At 44.8% G+C, this 18,419-nt stretch overlaps 1 protein-coding gene and 1 pseudogene across 2 annotated transcripts in view; both read right to left on the bottom strand.

Annotated features, from left to right (window-relative positions):
* Window positions 1-18,419, bottom strand: part of LOC117348198 (beta-1,3-galactosyl-O-glycosyl-glycoprotein beta-1,6-N-acetylglucosaminyltransferase 3-like) — a 313,029-nt gene that overhangs the window by 133,059 nt on the left and 161,551 nt on the right. The window lies entirely within an intron of this gene.
* On the bottom strand, window positions 10,506-18,155 carry LOC117348499 (annotated as a pseudogene).

The raw sequence follows: 18,419 nt of genomic DNA, 5'->3' as shown, positions 1-18,419 counted from the left end.
TAACCATTCCCCCTACCCCCCTGCACAATCTGGTATATCTTTCCTCTCCTTCCCTTCCTACCATCTCCTTCTTCTCTACCGTCCCTTCCCTTTCCTTTTCTTATCTTCCATGGTCTGGCATCTGTCTCCTTCCTTCTTCCCTTTCTTATTTTCTTCTCCCAATCAGGTATGGTTTTTCTCTCCCCATGGGATCAAGTACCTCTCTCTACATTTCCCATGCTCCAGGTTGTGATCTTCGATCCATGGTAGCTTAAAAACAAAGGGACTGATTCTACAAATGGGTGTCTCGATTGTAGGTGGCGATAGTCGTACTACTGAAAGGTCACTTTGGTCAGCCACAAAACTTAGAGATTTGAAGAAAGCGACAGGTATATTTTATTCAGCATATGCGGACTCCTAAGCCCCCAAGCTGGCTGCTTCTGAAGTCCGGAAACCAGGAAATTATAGTGATATTTATATATTTTCTGGCTAAAAAAACTGAATGCTAGAAAAAACTTCTCACGTCTTACTTTTCTTAACAATCATTGGTCCTAAGCAGGTCACTTATCTTAGTCCTGCAGTCTTTTTGTTACATGTCAAGGTGGGCGGAATACAATACTGTGTATGCTGAGATAACAATAAGAAGCTAAAATGCCCAAGCTACAACACCCATTGCAGGCAGGCTAGAACATGAGATAAGTCAGGTCTACAATTAAACACAATTCAGCATTTTATTAAGGAGAAAACTTAGTTCAAGACTCAGGAAAACCAATCCCAGACTCTTTCAGTCCCCCCCCCCCTTTCAGGCTAGTTGAATGTAGGAGGAAGGAGACGAAAGGTCAAGAAGGAGGAAGGTCAGGATCAGTTGTAGGGACTGGTCGATACTGGGGGAGCACAAGGGCCATAGCAGCAGTGGAATGGTCAACAGCAGAATCAACAGTTCAGTGAAGCAGCTTTATGGCGATTGGGACCACACAGGGCCGGCAGCAAAGGAGCAGAGAAGACAGGGTGGCAACCAGCAAGATGGTCTTCATTGCTGAGTCAGAGGGCAACCAGGAGCCGAAGGTGCCAGAGAGTCAGTCTGCAGTGAGGCCATACCAGGTCTGGGCAGGACCTTGAGCCAGTTTGGTGATACGATCCATAACTTCCTCGATCACTTTACCATCGTCATCATTTCAAGGCAGTAGTTGGATGGGTTGAATTTGCCACAGATGCCTCCAGCAAGAAGTCTAGAGCTAGGCGGTTCTGATAGATAGCAGTGTGCATTTTAGCATTGGCCTTGCCAATGGTAGCCAATGCACAAGCTGTTTTATTGGTAATGAGTTCAAGAACAGCCTGCAAGCGAATGATGCAGTTAAGCATATAGATAGGGGTCCAATAACCATAGCAGCCATCTTCGGCCCAAGTAGCAGGTCCATAAGCAGGGATGATCCGTTCTTCAGGCCAGTCATCACCCCATTCACCTATTTTAAGGGACTTAGTTGAAGTAGACCGCTTTTGGCGACCCCTGGTGTCGAATATAGGGGATCCCAGGCATTCACCATCGGCCAGTGGTAACAGGAAGAAGCTGGGACAGATCATGCCAAGTACACATGTACCAGTCCAGTTAGCAGGCAACCAAGATTAGCAAACAGACCGCAGAGCCAATATCGACCATCAGGAGCTGGCCATCACTCATAGGAAGTTTCATTGAGCAGTGTCTGAAGGAGTTGACCTGGCAAATTGGAGATGTTATTGGCAGGCCAGGGGTCCCAGGCAACAGTGGAGGTATTAAAAGACCAGAGAAATGAACACTTGAGGTGTCCAACCTGGACGTTGAAGCGACCCCCAATTCGCTTAAGGCAGTGGGAAGCAACAATGGAGGTTCGCAATGCCCATCATGGAGGTCGTGCACCTGACATGAAAGTGAGGTTCTGTGTAGTCAAGTTTAACATGTCCAGCTGCTTTGTCTCCCATGGCCACTGTTTTCCCATACCAGTCCGTCCACATACAAAACAATTGCTAACGTTAAGAGTCTGGCCTATAGTTTCAAGCAAACTGTATAAACAGATTTCTAGTGATTACAGGAATATCAATATCTACGTTCATATTTTCATAAAACTGGGGAAACACCACAGAGTGGTGAACAGGGGCACAATACAGACATATACAACAGTGCCTGGGTCTAGTCCTTTACCATCAATATAGAATCCCATTCGGTTTTTAGCATACCAGATCTGGGCATTGGCATTCCAGGTGTGAGGGTTAGTGATAGTGAAAACCATGGGATTACAGTGGATTGCAGTGCATGTGAGACCGGGGTTAGGGCCTACTGCAAGAGTGGCAGAGGGGGTATTGGCTGGGTATTTATGAGAGTTCTTGTAAGTGGCCCACGAGACACATTCCCACTCAGGACAGGCTCCACCATTAGTAAAGGTTTCCTCATAGGGGCATATCTTAAAGGGCATTAAGTTATACAGGCACACATACTTAGCACATGAGGTGTAATAGCGCTGCTAAGCTAGGGAGCCACATGGGACTGTATTAGGGGCAATACCATGACCCTGGGCAGCATCAAATAACACGCATGCATCAAAATACAAAGACACCGGGCGAGTGGGATCTACAATAAGAGTCTGGTTGATAAGTGGACCCTCAACATTATCAATGCGGATCCCCTCCGCTGAGGGGCATTTAAATTGGGTACGGTATAGTAGGGCCATTTATTCCTTATCTCCATTATGGACCTGAGAAAGGCACGGCTTACAGGGGGTAAGGGATTGTGACTGATCCCCTAGTACAATAGGGAAGAAATACAGAAGAAAGAAATATAAGACAGTGAGGGCAAAACAAAAGTCAGATATATAACACAAAAGGCGCCGACAATGCTGGCACAAGAAGCTCATTTTGTCAGGAACAACTTAGAAAACCTAAAACAGTTATATTCAGGGTACTTGCTAGAAGCAGTGGTGAACCACAAGCAGTCAGTTAAACTCAAACACTTGTGAAAAGGTTATATTCAGAATACCTACTAAGAACAGTGGTAAATGTTCAAAGCAATTTTGAGGGTTTAGAGATCTTCAGCTGGAGGTCTGTTTTGCCTGGGGTGGCTTGCCACACAACAGCTGGCTTGACTCTGCTGTAGTGAAACCAGGTTTCGTGTCCTGACACCTTGACAGCTGTGGGGGAAGAAATGAGGACAGTGAAAGGGCCTATCCACCTAGGTTTCAGGGGGCAGTGTTCTCCCTAGGGCCTTTCAGCCGGGTGGTCCGCCCAGCTAATTTAGATGACTGCCCGGCTGCCATCCATTGCGAATCCTGCAGCTGCTGCCGCTGCTCAACATAAAAAAAAAACCCACCTCATCGGCTGGAGATTTGGCGCCTTAGCCCGTAGCAAACTCATGCTTCGGGGCTTTAAGGTGTTCGTGCCGGCTTCCCCTCTCTTCCCTCTGAAACCGGAAGTTACGTCCTGGGGGGTGGGGGGAAGAGAAGGGAAGCTAGCACGCACACTTTAGAGCCCCGAAGCATGAGTTCACTACGGGCTAAGGCAGGAGACAGGCAGGAGACTGGTCAACGACGAAAGGAAGCTTATAACTTGCTTAGGGCCTTCCTCGCTGCTGGGTCCTGTCTACTTTCTGTTTCCACGAAGGCAGGACCCGGCAATGAGGAAGGCCCGAAGCAAGGAAAGAGCAGCAAGCTGTAAGCTTCCCTCCATCGCTGACCTATGGAAGATAGTTCACAAATAAAAATGATATTTCCTTTTGAATCTGTGTGCCAGTAGTGCAACCACAAACTCAGAGGTCCTTTTACTAAAACTGCAGCAAAAACGGCCTTAGCATGTGTCTTTCGAACACACTAAGGCCACTTGTGCTGTGGTTGGAAAATGGCTGACACTGTTAATGGCTATGTGCTCATCTCACCATTGGCATGTGGCCATTAACCCTGGAAGACCCAATGGGGCCAAAATGACACCAGCGTCTGCTGTACAACAATGGCTCAAAGTTATCCATAATAATAAAACCCTTAGCACGCATGCACACTTCAAACTCCATGCCTCCGTGTGTCCATGCTTTCGTGCCACGCATGCGTAGTAGAAGGAGCCAGCAACGGTTTCCCCATCACCCTCCCTCAGTGATGCCGGCTCCTTCTGCGCATGTTGAGGCACCACGACGGTTACTCCCCCACTCCCGCCTTCTCTCCGTCTAACACTATTTTTAAGGAGAGCACAAAAATAATAGGGAAGCAGGCATACTGACACTCAGCATCCGGACTGTGGTTGGCGGTTGTTCAGGCTGGGGAGGGTGGAAACGACTAGCAAGAGGCAAAAGGAGTGATTTAAGGGTAGGTAGAAGGGGGCTGGAGCCGAAGCGTGTCAGCACACGAAAAAGAAAGACAGACAGGCAGGGAGAGAGACAGACACACAGAAAGACAGGGGGCAGGGAGAGAGACAGAAAGAAAGAAAGACAGACAGCAGGCAGGAAGAAATACAGAAAGAAAGACAGACAGGAGGAGAGAGACAGAGAGAGAGAGAGAGAAAGAAAAAAAGGGCAGGGAGAGAGAAAGAAAGACAGATATAAAGAAAGAAAGAGAAAGAAAGAAATTCTTAAGTCTACACATTTATTATAGCACCCATTAATGTAATGGGCAAAAAACTAGTCTTTTAATATTTTATGACTTTTCATATGTTATTGTTGCAAGTTAAATACTGCAAATATTTTTTTTCTTTAGCATCACCAGGGGATGCTGAGCGGCAAGTTTGTCACTGAAGCCCACTGGGGTCAATTTGACCCCACTACAAAAACTATTAATGAGCTCTTACAAAAGCAACATTGTTAACATAATTACATTTCTATTATAACAGACTAGCCAAAATGTCAAACATTTAAAAATACCCTACACAAATTCACACCGTGTGCAATAACACACCAGTATTTGCAAAATGGAATACCAATAATAGGCAGTTTGAGGGTTTGACCCCCCTCTTCCATTAGTTTCACACACTGTTATATAATAGATTGGGATATCGTGTAAGTAGTTATGGCCGCAATAAAGTATTCTGCTGAGGAAGTGAGAAGGATACTTTTGGAAGATGTCGAGGGTGGAAAGTGATGATTCAAGTAGTTCAGCACTGGAAGAAGACAACTGTTCATGTGACAAATTTAGTGATTTCTCTTGCCATGCTGGTGACTCTTCCAGTTCCACCGTGAGAACGGGCTACTGGGCTTCATGAACTATTTGGTCTGACTCAGTAAGGCTATTCTTATGTCGGGTTATTTTTATCTTCTTCTTATCCTGTGTTTCCCTCTCTTATACACATTGATTCTGTTGCTCTGGAGTGATATGTGCCAAAATACAATTAGCCCCACAATGTGATACATCTATGCAATGCACTGTGTGCAATAAGGGAAAAAAAAACGTCCTCAGAAGGTTATATTCGGTATTCAATACAGCAATTTTCTGGAAAGTGGCGATATTCAGTTCAGTTATCTGATGCTGACTAAGATTACTTTCATCCCAGTGACTGGCATTTTATAAAAAGGCTGAGGCTGAATATTAACCTAAATATTTTCATGTAGATGAAAGAACAAAAACTTATAATGAAATACCATAACATATAGGAAATAACAATAAAATGACTTACATGGAAATATAGAAATGCTTTACTTCTGTATATAAATTGTATTTGCCATAAAAAAAAAATTTTAAAACCCAACCTGACACAATATGCTTCATTGTTACCTATCTTAATAAATGGTATTACAAAAATGCTTATTCTCAAGTTTCAAGTTTATTAATTTTTAATATACCGACCATCTACGAGAATCTAGCCGGTTTACAATAAAATGTTAAAAGAAGAATAAAAATAATACTAATAGGGAATAAACTTTAAAGAGGAGAAAGGTAGTGTACATTGAAGACGTTGACAAGACGAACTGGAAAGTGATGATAAAGATAAGAAAGGGAGGGGGGTAAGTTACATTATTAAAGGTTTAAAAACTTCAAGAAAAAAAAAAGTGTAGAAAGGAAATAGGAGGGAAAGGGATAAAACATTGGGGATAGGATCGCTTTTTAAAAGCGGTTGGCTAATTTGAAGATGAGAAGGATCAAGAGCAGTAGAATTCATCTTGAAATAGGAATGTTTTTAAATTTGTCTTGAATTTATCGATTAATTTTTCGTGGCGAAGTTGAGATGGCAGAGCATTCCATAAGGTTGGAACTACTACTGAGAAATTAGATTTTCTGGTATAGAAAAATTCCTTTATAGAAGGAATAGAGAGTAAGTTCTGATTAGCTGATCTGAGAGTCTGTGATGGGTGAAGAGGGGTGAGAAGCTGTTCAATATATTCATTAATGACCTGGAAGTGGGGACAAAGTTCGAAGTCATAAAATTTGCGGACGACACAAAACTCTCCAGTAGAGTTAGAACTGTTGAAGAATGTGAAGAACTACAAAGGGACTTGAACAAACTGAGTGAATGGGCAAATAAATGGCAAATGTGTTTCAATGTAGAGAAATGCAAAATCTTGCACACAGGGAAAGGAAACCCGATGTTCAGCTACATGATGGGGGGGAGGGTATTGGGGAAGAGCAACCTAGAAAGGGACTTGGGGGTTTTAGTGGACCAATCAATGAAGTCGGGAGCACAATGCGCAGCGGCCTCCAAGAAGGCGAACAGAATGTTGGGAATTATTAAAAAAGGAATCACTACTAGAACCAAAGAAGTTATCCTGCCGCTATATCGGGCGATGGTATGCCCGCATCTGGAATACTGCGTTCAATACTGGTCGCCGTACCTTAAGAAGGATATAACGACACTCGAGAGGGTCCAGAGAAGAGCAACAAAAATGATAAGGGGCATGGAAGTCCTCTCATATGCTGAGAGGCTGGAGAAACTGGGGCTCTTTTCTCTGGAAAAACGGAGACTTAGAGGGGACATGATAGAAACTTACAAGATCATGAAGGGTATAGAGAAGGTGGAGAGGGGCAGATTCTTCAGACTGGCGGGGGGAAACAAAAACAAGAGGGCATACAAGAAAACTGAAGGGAGACAGATTCAGAACAAATGCTAGGAAGTTCTTCTTCAGCCAGCGGGTGGTGGATACCTGGAATGCGCTTCCTGGGGGGTTGGTAGAGCAGAGTACGATTTTGGGTTTCAAAAAGGGGTTGGACATGTTCCTAAAGGAAAAGGGGATTGAGGGGTATAGCTAGAGGGGTACTATAAAGGAACACTACAGATCATGGACCTGGGGGGCCGCCGCGGGTGCGGACTGCTGGGCACGATGGACCTATGGTCTGACTCGGCAGAGGCGATGCTTATGTTCTTATGTTTGATTTTGAAGACTAGCATAACAGTTTTGTAGGTAATGCGATGTGTAATGGGTAACCAGTGAGCTTCTTTCAGAAGAGGGGTGACATGATCATATTTCCCTAACTTATATATAAATTTTATTGCCGTGTTTTGAATAAGCTGTAGACGTCGTAATTCTTTTTGAAGAATTCTGTTATAGAGGGAATTACAGTAGTCAAGATGAGAAATAACTAGAGAGTGAACTAGGGTTGTGATTGCTTCAGTGTCGAGAATGGACGTTAGGGAACGAATAAGCTGATTTGATCATGAAATGTTAAATCTGATTTGATCATGAAATGTTAAATCTGTATCTATGATTACCCCAAGTAATTTTATTTTTGTTTCTATTTTTACGGGGTGAGATTTGATGAAGATCTTTCCTATTATCGTTTCGTTCTTTTTGGTTGGAAAAAGTAGGCCACATGATTTATTGAAGTTAAGAGAAAGTTTATTTACATGAAGCCAGTCACTTATTTTGTCTAATTTATTATTGATTTCTTGTATTTCCGGGATATTTGAAGTATCAGCAGGGTGAAGTAATTGAATGTCATCCGCGTAAGAGAAGATTGTGAAACCGATTGACTGGGCTAGAGTGAGGAGAGGCGACATAAAGATGTTAAATAACAAGGGAGATAGTATGGACCCTTGAGGGACACCATAAGTTTGAGCTATGGGCGGAGAGGTTTCCTCCTTCAATAAACTTTAAAACTACGTTCAGTAAAGTATGAAATAAACCATAAAAGAGCTGAACCTGTAAGACCGCAGTCTTTGAGTCGGTCAATAAGGAGAGGGTGGTCTATTGTATCGAATGCTGCGAATAGGTCTAGAGAAATAAGAAGAACAGATTTTTGGTGGTCAAGAAAATAATACATAGTTGAAATAAGACCTAGCAATGATAATTCAGTGGAGTAAGAAGAACGGAAGCCAGTTTGATGTGGATGTAGGGCATGAGTTTTGTCGATGAATTCAGCAAGTTGGTTATGGATGATTTAAGAACATAAGAACATAAGAAGTTGCCGCCGCTGAGGCAGACCAGAGGTCCATCTCGCCCAGCGGTCCGCTCCCGCAGCGGCCCATCAGGCCTATTGCCTGAGCAGTGGTCCCTGACTAGCTCTATAGCCTAACTCTACTCCTATCCCTATAACCTACCTCTACACCTATCTATACCCCTCAATCCCTTTGTCCTCTAGGAACCTATCCAAACCTTCTTTGAAGCCCTGTAATGTGCTCCTGCCTACCACAGCTTCTGGAAGCGCGTACCATGTATCCACCACCCTCTGGGTGAAAAAGAACTTCCTAGCGTTTGTTCTAAACCTGTCCCCTTTCAATTTCTCCGAGTGCCCCCTTGTACTTGTGGTTCCCCATAATTTGAAAAATCTGTCCCTGTCTACTTTTTCGATGCCCTTCAGGATCTTGAAGGTTTCTATCATATCTCCTCTAAGTCTCCGCTTCTCCAGGGAGAACAGCCCTAATTGTTTCAATCTGTCAGTATATGAGAGATTTTACATACCCTTTTTCAGCTTAGTCGCTCTTCTCTGGACTCCCTCAAGTACTGCCATGTCCTTCTTGAGGTACGGCGACCAGTACTGGACACAGTATTCCAGATGCGGGCGCACCATTGCACGATACAGTGGCAGGATGACTTCCTTCGTCCTGGTCGTGATACCCTTCTTAATGATACCCAACATTCTGTTTGCTTTCCCTTCTTAATGATATCCAACATTCTGTTTGCTTTCCTTGAGGCTGTGGCGCACTGTGCCGATGCCTTCAGTGTTGTGTCTACCATCACTCCCAGGTCTCTTTCAAGGTTACTTACCCCTAGTAGTGATCCCCCCATTTTGTAAGTGAACATCGGGTTCTTTTTCCCCACATGCATGACCTTGCATTTCCCTATGTTGAAGCTCATTTGCCACTTTTTGGCCCACTCTTCCAGTATCGTTAGATCCTTTTGGAGATACTTGCAGTCTTCCGTGGTTTTAACCCTGCTGCATAGTTTGGTGTCATCCGCACATTTAATGACCTCACATTTTGTTCCCGCCTCTAGGTTGTTAATGTAGATATTGAACAGGAGCGGTCCCAGCACCGACCCCTGAGGAACTCTGCTCGTGACCCATTTCCAGTCTGAGTAATGGCCCTTTACTCCAAACCTCTGTTTCCTGTCCGCCAGCCAGTTTTTGATCCATCGGTGGACCTCCCCTTGCACCCCGTGGTTCCATAGCTTTTTAAGCAGTCTTTCGTGTGATACCTTGTCGAAGGCTTTTTGGAAGTCAAGGTAAATGATGTCTATAGATTCTCCTTTATCCACCTGGCTGTTTACCCCCTCAAAGAAGTACAATAAGTTTGTGAGGTATGACCTACCCTTGCAGAAGCCATGTTGACTTGACTTTAGCTGTCCATTATTTTCGATGTGTTCACAGTTGCTGTCCTTAATGAGCGCTTCCATCATCTTTCCCTGGACCGAGGTCAAGCTCACCGGCCTGTAGTTTCCTGGATCACCCCTTGAACCCTTCTTGAAGATGGGCGTGACATTTGCTATTTTCCAGTCCTCCGGGATCTCTCCAGTTTTTAAGGATAGGTTGCATATTTGTCGAAGTGGCTCTGCTATTTCGTTCCTTAGTTCCTTGAGTACCCTTGGGTGAATGCCGTCCGGACCTGGTGATTTGTTGCTCTTTAGCCTGTCTATTGCTTGAGGACATCCTCTTGGCTTACCTCTAATTGGACCAGCTTATCATCTTGGTCTCCATTTACGATCTCCTCGGGTTCCGGAATGTTGATTGTGTCTTCCCTCGTGAAGACTGACGTGAAGAACTCATTTAACTTGTCAGCTATCTCTTTTTCTTCTTTTACCACTCCCTTTCTGTCTCCATCATCCAAGGGTCCACTTCCTCCCTTGCGGTTGCTTCCCTTTAACGTACCTGAAGAATGATTGCTTGGAAAGAAAGAGGGAGATTGGCAATAGGACGGAGATTTGCTGGCAAGGTTGAATCTAAGTTCTGATTTTTAATTTTGGGAAAACAAGAGCTGATTTCCAAGCTTTAGGGACAAGACTATTGGAAAGAATTTTAGTTATCATTTCCAGGAGAAATGGTCCAAAAAAAGGAAATAATTTTTTGAGAATCAAGGGGGGAATACTCTCTGTTGGATTGTTAGGTGTGTTTATGGATTGAAAGACTTTGAGAAGGTTAGCTAGAGATGGGGGCTTGAAGTTGGAACAAGTGCTAAATGGTAGGTGGGTGGTATCATCGGAGGCATCTTGAGATGATGCATTAGTAGGTGGTCCAAAGTGAGATCTGATGTCCTTAATTTTCTTGTCGAAAAAGAGTGCAAGTTCAGAAGCAGGTGGTTGTATGGATAGAGGTGGAGGTTTCTTATTGGAGTAAGGAGATAGTGATTGAATTAAACTGAAAAGTGCTGAGGAATTGTGAGCTGAATTGATGAGTTTTGAATAGTATTCTTTCTTAGCTTGTTGTATAACAGTTTTGTAATGAGTAGCCTTTTCCTTAAATAAGAGAAGAGAATTATTTGATCGAGTTTTGCGCCATTTATGCTCAATGGAACGAAGTTGTCGATGGAGGAGGGTGGACATTTGATGTCATTGAAAAGCATTAAAACTGCAGCAATCCAGAAAGCATACTGCAGGAGTCTTTTTGAGAGTGTGTCTTCCTTTCTTCTCTGAACAGGGGATAGGCTCAATTTCTCACAGCAAATCTCCATAAAGAGCTCGATGTCTCAGATGCTCCTCCAGGCACCGAATGGCATAGTCATCCACGCTGGGATCAAACTTATTGACAAAGAGGTGGTGATTGCTGGAGCATCCAGTGCAGATCCCCAGCCCCGTAAACACACACCGAGTGTCTGTGAGCGCCTGTGCAGGGAGGGTACGGTGCTCCTTTTCTTGGTGTCTCCTTCCAAGTAGGACCACTTCACTAGCCTTGAGATTGAAGTCATGTCAGACAACTGGAATTTATCATTGTAAGGGATAATCCTGGCATCCCAGGCATTCGATACAGGGTTGCCCACAAGTACTCGTCTGGGCTGTAAGTATCTTTTCCCCATTCTAGTAATCGCTGCACATCAGGATTCTCAAAGATAGTCCTCACAAAGCCCCTGTTAACCACAAAATAGGCATTACCAGAGAAGATTGGAGACCTTACAGGTGGTGGACTTTTCTGAATGTTAGTTCTTATCACATGGTTATTTATTTGATGGTGAAATTGCCAGCGTTGAGTTTTTATCACTGATGGCTTCTCAGACTCTAGACCAGGGGTGCCCACACTTTATAGGCTTGAGACTAAGTCAAAATGATCTACCAACAATAAAAATTTTAAAAAAAACACAAAGCACACTGAAAGGCAGAGAAAATGTTAATTATTCATATTCTGGGTTTTTTCAAAGAGGTCACGGCAGATGACTTTATGCAATGTCACCTCAGTAAAATAGACAAATACACCCCCTCTCTTTTTACTAAACCACAATAGTAGGTTTTAACACAGGGAGTTACGCTGAATGCCTCGTGCTGCTCTCAATGCTCATAGGCTCCCTGCGCTAAAAAACGCTATTGCGGTTTAGTAAAAGGGAGCCATAGTGCAAAATATAGACAGCAGATATAAATTCTCAAAACCGACACATTTTGATCACTAAATTGAAAATAAAATCATTTTTCCTACCTTGCTGTTGGTGATTTCATGAGTCTCTGGTTGCACTTTCTTCTTCTGACTGTGCATCCAATCTTTCTTCCTTTCTTTCAGCCTCCTGTATGTTTCCTCTCCTCCAGACCTCATTCTCTCCCTCAACTTTTTCTTTCTGTCTCCCTGTTCCCCCTTCTTTCTGTCTCCCTGTCTGCCCCCTTTCTTTCTTTCTCCGTGCCCTCCCCCAAGCCACTCGGTTTGCTGCCACCGCCATCGGGGATGAACAGCCCCCAAGCCACCGCCGTCCCAAGCTTTCCCTGCAGAAGCGTCGCGCTGACCAGCAATTCCGCTCCCTGACGTCAATTCAGACGTAGGAGAGGAAGTTCCGGGCCAACAAGGCATTTCTCCTCATTCCATCCAGCCTGACCCCATCTCTCTCCTTGATCCAGCATTTCCCTTCTGTGTCTGTCAGAATTACCATTCCACCTATTTTCCAGCATCACCCTTCTTTGTGTCCATCTCACCTATATCCCTATCTCACCACTTTTTCAGAATCTTCATTTGTCTCTGTCCTTGTCTTTACCCCATGTTCACCATTTTGCCCTTTCAATGTCTTTATCTCCCCCCCCACACACACTTTTTCAGCATTACTTCTATGGTCTCTATTTCACCTCCTCTTCATGTCCCCTCTGTATCTCTATCCTTATTCAGTACGGTCCTGCTTACTCTTTCTCTTCTTTGTGTCACTATCTCCATTTTCAGCCTTTCCCCCCATTTCCTTTGTTAATGCAGCCCTGTAGCCAGAATCTTTTCACCCTCCATCCACTCCGGCCCCAGCCCAGTATGAAATATTTGCTTTTGTTCCCCTCCCCTCTCTCTTTCTCTCTCTCTTCTGCTCCCTCACCCACGAGTTCTGCATCTGGCCCTCTCCCTTCTACCTGCACCTGGCAAAACCTCCATTGCTCTGCGGCTCTCTTAAGCAACTCGTCAGCAGCGGTGATCAAGACAAGCTGCCGACATCGAGGCCTTCCCTCTACGAGTCCAGCTTTTGTGGAAAAAGGAAGTTGAAACAAGCGGGACTCGGCAGAGGGTAGGCCCCGTCGTCAGAAGATTGTGTCGATTGCTGCTGCTGAGTTGCCGAAGAGAGCCGTGGAGCAGGAGGTGTGGCCGGAAGCAGGTTAGAAGGGAGAGGGCTGCTGGAAGAGTAGAAAGTTCCGGAGTATGACACCGACTCGGGCCAGGATGATTTCTTTTTCAGGCTGTTGCTGCTACCGCCGCCACGCCACCATGCACCCCCCCCCCCCCCCCCCCGAAATGACAAAAACAGCCTAATGCCCGGCAGGGCCACCATCAGAAATTTCTGGGTCCCTTACTGAGCAATCCTATAGGGCCCCCCCACGCACCCCTTCCCCCCCACTTTTTGTCCGGGGGGGGTGCTATCAGGAAATCGGCATGGGGACAAAAAAAGTATGACAGTGTTTATTGTTTATTGTTGTGCACAGCAGAAGCATAATACAGAAATTTGTGCTATGGTGGCCTAGGATGTTCCCTCTAAGGATTGATGAGGTATGTGCAAAAAAAATATGCATGAGCGACAAGTTTACATACTCCACAAATTTATGAGCAGGCGCGGAGGACGCATTTTTAAACTAAATGTAGTTTATCCTTGTACTCCTTATGTAATTTTAATCATCTATAGATATGTTTGTATGTTTATTGTTCAAATGGTTTTATTTATTTCCCCAAATTATTTTTGTTATACAGCATTGAAAATATTTGATATTGCTGTTTAAATCAAAATCTCAATAAACTTGAAACGTGAAACGAGTGCCCGTGAGATTGTGGGAGGGTTAAATACTCAAAGCTTAGAAGAATAACAATTTACTTAAAGTTTTTGCTACGCCAGCTTTCTGGTATCTTTACATACAGTGGCGTACCTAGCATATTGTAACACCTCGGGGCCCATCATTTTTTTGGCACCCCCCCCATCTGTAAGAAAAACATGATTTTTAGTAACAAACCACACGTCACACCATGAGTACCTAGGAAAAGGCAGGCATCTTACATATTGCAGTGAGCAGTACAACATCAATACACCCATTGTAAAACTAAACAAGCCAGCCAGCACAGATCAATCCTACATCGTCAATCCTAACAGAAAACCATGTTCTTTCAAACACACAGAACACAGAAAACACCTTCGCCTAGTATGGAATATGTCATCACCAACTAACCCCTCCCCCTTTTACAAAACTGTAGTGTGGATTTTAGCCACGGTGGTAACAGCCCTGACGCTCCATAGAATTCTGAGCATCAGAGCTGCTACCACCACGGCTGGCGCTAAAAAACGCACCACAGTTTTGTAAAAGGGGGGATAAAATAGAAATACACAGTTTCAACGCTCTTCTAGCTCAGAGATGCCCAAACTTTTTGGGCTTGCAAGCTACTTTAAATGACCGAGTCAAAATGATCTACCAAAATAAATTAAAAAACACAAAGCACACTATACGCTGAGAAAATGTAATTATCATTCCTATTCTGGATTTTTTTTCAAGAGGTCAAGGCAGATGACTCTATGCATTGTCACCCTCAGTACACCATACAAAAATAGACAATATACCCCCCATCCTTTTTATTAAACCACATATAGCAGTCTTTTAGCGCAGGGAACTGCGCCTAATTGCCCAGCGCTGCTCTCGACGCTCATAGGCTCCCTGTACTAAAAAACTACTATTGCGATTTAGTTAAAAGGGGGCCAATAGTGCAAAATTATAGACAGCATATATAAATTCAGACACATTTTGATCACTAAATTGAAAATAAAATCATTTTTCTACTTTTGTTATGGTAATTTCATCTGATTGCACTTTATTCTTCTGACTGTGCATCAAATATTTCTTCCCTTCTTTCAGCCTCCCTGTATGCTTCCTTCTCCTCCAGACCTCATTCCCTCCCCCAACTTTTTCTTTCTTTCTCTGATTCCTGTGCCCCATTTTTTTGCTTTGTTTCTGGTTTCCTGTCCATCCCCCCCCCCTTCTTTCTTTCTTCCTTCCTCCATGTCCCATTTTTTGCTTTTTTTTTTTCTGGCTCCCTGTCCCCCCCCCTTTTTTTCTTTCTTTCTTCCTGCCTCCCCCATGCCACCACCGACCGCGGAATAGGCTGCTGCCGCTGCCGCTGCCGCAATCGGGAACAGGCCGAGATCTCCCTGCTTCTCTTCTGCATTCTCGCCGCCCCGACTTCAATTTTAACGTCGGAAAGGACGTTCCGGGGCAGCCAGGCAGCGATTGGCTAGCCAGAACGTCTCTCGACGTCAGAATTGACTGTCGGGCCGCCGCAAGAGTTGGTCGGGCCCCGCAGGGAAGAGAAGCAGGGAGATCAAAGACACGGTGCACGGCCTGATCCCCGATAGCAGCAGTGAGAAGAGGAAGGGAAGCAGGTTGGGCACCACTGCTCTAGACGAGCCGCGAGCCGCACAATAAATAGAACAGTTGACCGCCCCCCCCCCTTGGTACGCCACTGAAGCAGCAGCGTGTCTGGCCGGCTCATTCGTTCAAAGCCACGGGTAGCGGCTCCTTGCGAGATCCGCGCCTGCGTCTGAAGCCTCTCTGATGGTGTGACATCAGAGAGGCTTCCGATGCAGGAGTGGATAGCGCAAGGAGCCGCCAACCCGCGACTTTGAACGAACGAGCTGGCTGCTGCTCCAAAAGGAAGAGAATGATCGCCTCCAGACCAAGGGCCACAAATAAAAACTGGAGAGCCACACGCGGGCCGCGTGTTTGAGACCGCTTTCTTAGAGGGAACACTGCCTAGGACCCTGGGGGAGCCCGGGCCCCCTGTCACCTCCGGGCCCCTGAATGCAGGACTGGTAGTACTGCCCTGATGGCGGCCCTGATGCCCGGCGTCGGCATCTTTGACGTCGAGGAGAGGAAGGCTGATAGGCCCGGTAGATCGGGACGGCAACACGAGTCTATCACAGAGCCCGGGATGGGCTCTGCGATCGACTCACGTTGCCTTCCTGAGCTACCGGTCGATCGCGATCGACGCGTTGTGCAACCCAGCTCTAGACTGTTCTTTCCATTCAAAACCTTCAGGGTTCTGACTATCTCCACGTTAGTCTTTATTGGGAAGTCGGTGCCACATGTGTTTAACAGATATCTCCAGGGCAGTGCACTTTTCAGCAGATCCTCCATGCAGTTCAGATCAGCTTGAACCCTGGACCAAGATGCATAAACCACCTTTTCCAATCTGGATGCCACAAACACATTTTTCAAAGCACGATGCAATGGCCTTCACAGCCTCCTTAAATACTTCAGGAGACTTTTCATCCACATGGACACAGTAAATGTTCTGAGGTGTATAAATTGCCCGTAAAAAGCCTTTCAAATATTTCAATATTTTCATGGATCACCATGGAATATGCAATTGGAAAATCTGCTTCTTCTTTGCTCAGTGGATTAGAAATACATTTCCTGGTTTTCTTATATAGGCTGCAGTCCTTTGTTAAATTCAAGTAGTCTTTCTCAGACTTCATTACTTTTATGTTTTTAGCAATCAGTTTATCCAGTCTTGTTTGTTTCTATGGCTTCTTGGTCCCCTCGGATAATGCTGGAGCAATGTCCTTGATCCTCTGAAGACAAATTCATGGACCTGAAGAACTGATCCCTGCAGTATCTGTTCCTTAGATGGCCTGTCTCATACAGGATGTCCTCCAGGTTACATTCCGAAAAATATATTTCAGCATGACAGTGGCAGAAAACATTAGAGCACCCCAAACCATGAAACACTGGTTCCTCCTTCGGTCAAAAAAAGCCATTTCTGAAAATTTTGCAGCAGATTCTGAAAGGTTCTATGGCAGACTGTTCAGTGCATCTTATGAGGAAAAGATTATGATGCACTGTTTAGACTCCTTTAGATTTCTTGTGCTGAATTTTTTCTTTCCAGACATCACCTCTGTGCTTTTTTTAAAATTTTAAATCCAATGTGTATCTTGTAATCTTACTCTGTTATCGCTACATATGAATCCAGGGTGTGTCAAGGAACAGCTTAGTCACCATTTACTGTTTGCTGAGATGTGTTGTAATAAAACTTCATTAATACCTTATCTGCAATTGAATAGCTTGTTATTATGCAATTCACTCAAGAACATGTTAAGCAATAAGGAATTTCTGCTTCTTTAAGTAAAAGGAACTTCACAATTGAGCAAGCATTTGGAGCCAGGCTGCGGGAGTTGTTCGTCCGGGGAGAGGGGATGTCCTCTCGGTGTCCAGCATTCATGCTAGTTTGCAAGACTTACTACCAGCTAAGGACTACTATTTACTCCGAGGTAAATGGGAAAGGGAATTGCAGATTAATTTGGGACATAGAGATGTTGCCCATACCTTGAGGGTGACGCCTGGGGTGACCCCGTGTGCTTGGTTACGAGAAACGTATTATAGGGTGACCTTACTTGCCTTTTATACTCGTACACAGTTGTATTACAGTGGAGGCCTACCTACGCCACTGTGTCAAATGTGGGATGGAGGGACACACTTTGGGGCATGCCTTTTGGTCTTGCCCCATTATCCTGCGCTTCTGGGGACGTATCATCTCCTACAATGTCAGGGTTGATTGATAGAGTTTTGCGCAGTACTCCGGCACACTTCATATTGGATTTGCCAGAGGCTTATGGACATTTGCCTAGGGGAAACCGGGCTCTTTGCAGGAAGATGAGCTTACTGGCCAGGAAATGTATTCTCCAGTGTTGGACGGTTCTGGACCCTCCGGCGTTTTGGCATTGGCGGAACCAGTTGCATCAATTGGCCACCTAGGAGACAAGAGATGCGGGAGGGTCTCAGAAGCGGAAGATGAACATTCTTGAATATTTGGGAGCCATATCTGCAGTCCTTGCATCGAAAGGGACGCAGTGAGGTTTTAAGATGGGTGTCCTAAACTGGGCGCTCAGTTTGTGGGGCTGAGAGAGCAATGGTGAGCAATGATGGGGCGGGGTGGAGAGTACAACCCGGGGGGGGGGTATAGGGGGGGATTGGGGGAAGGGGAGGTGCGGGGTGTTTTGAAAAGTTCTGGCACTTAGATACAGGTCTGTTCATTGGTGGAGGGGAGGCTTCTTCGGGGCTCATCAGAGTCCAGGGCCCCGGAGTGCTCTTACGTCACCTCTGGCCGTCGCTTGCCCTTAGTTGAGTAGAAGGGAGGGGGGTAGGCTTTTGTTACTTTTATTTTGTACATGTTTGATGTATTGTTGTCTATGATGCATCATTGTCTGTACTATGCACCCATTGTATGCCTTTGTATTGTTTTCGCTGTTGTTTGCATCAATAAAAATTGTTTGAACCTAAGTAAAAGGAACTTACAGTACTTTTCTGTATCTAAAATGCTTCCATATGTGAAATAAAAATATCCCTTAGCTAATACAAATAAAAAAAGATATAAAATATGACCAATAAAGTGTATAAAGAAGCCCCCTTTCACAAAACCATGTAAGAGGTTTTT

Source organism: Geotrypetes seraphini, chromosome 14 (assembly GCF_902459505.1).
Source record: "Geotrypetes seraphini chromosome 14, aGeoSer1.1, whole genome shotgun sequence".
NCBI lineage: Eukaryota > Metazoa > Chordata > Amphibia > Gymnophiona > Dermophiidae > Geotrypetes > Geotrypetes seraphini.
Note: the sequence above shows the minus strand (reverse complement) of the source record. Positions and strands in the feature narration are given on the sequence as shown.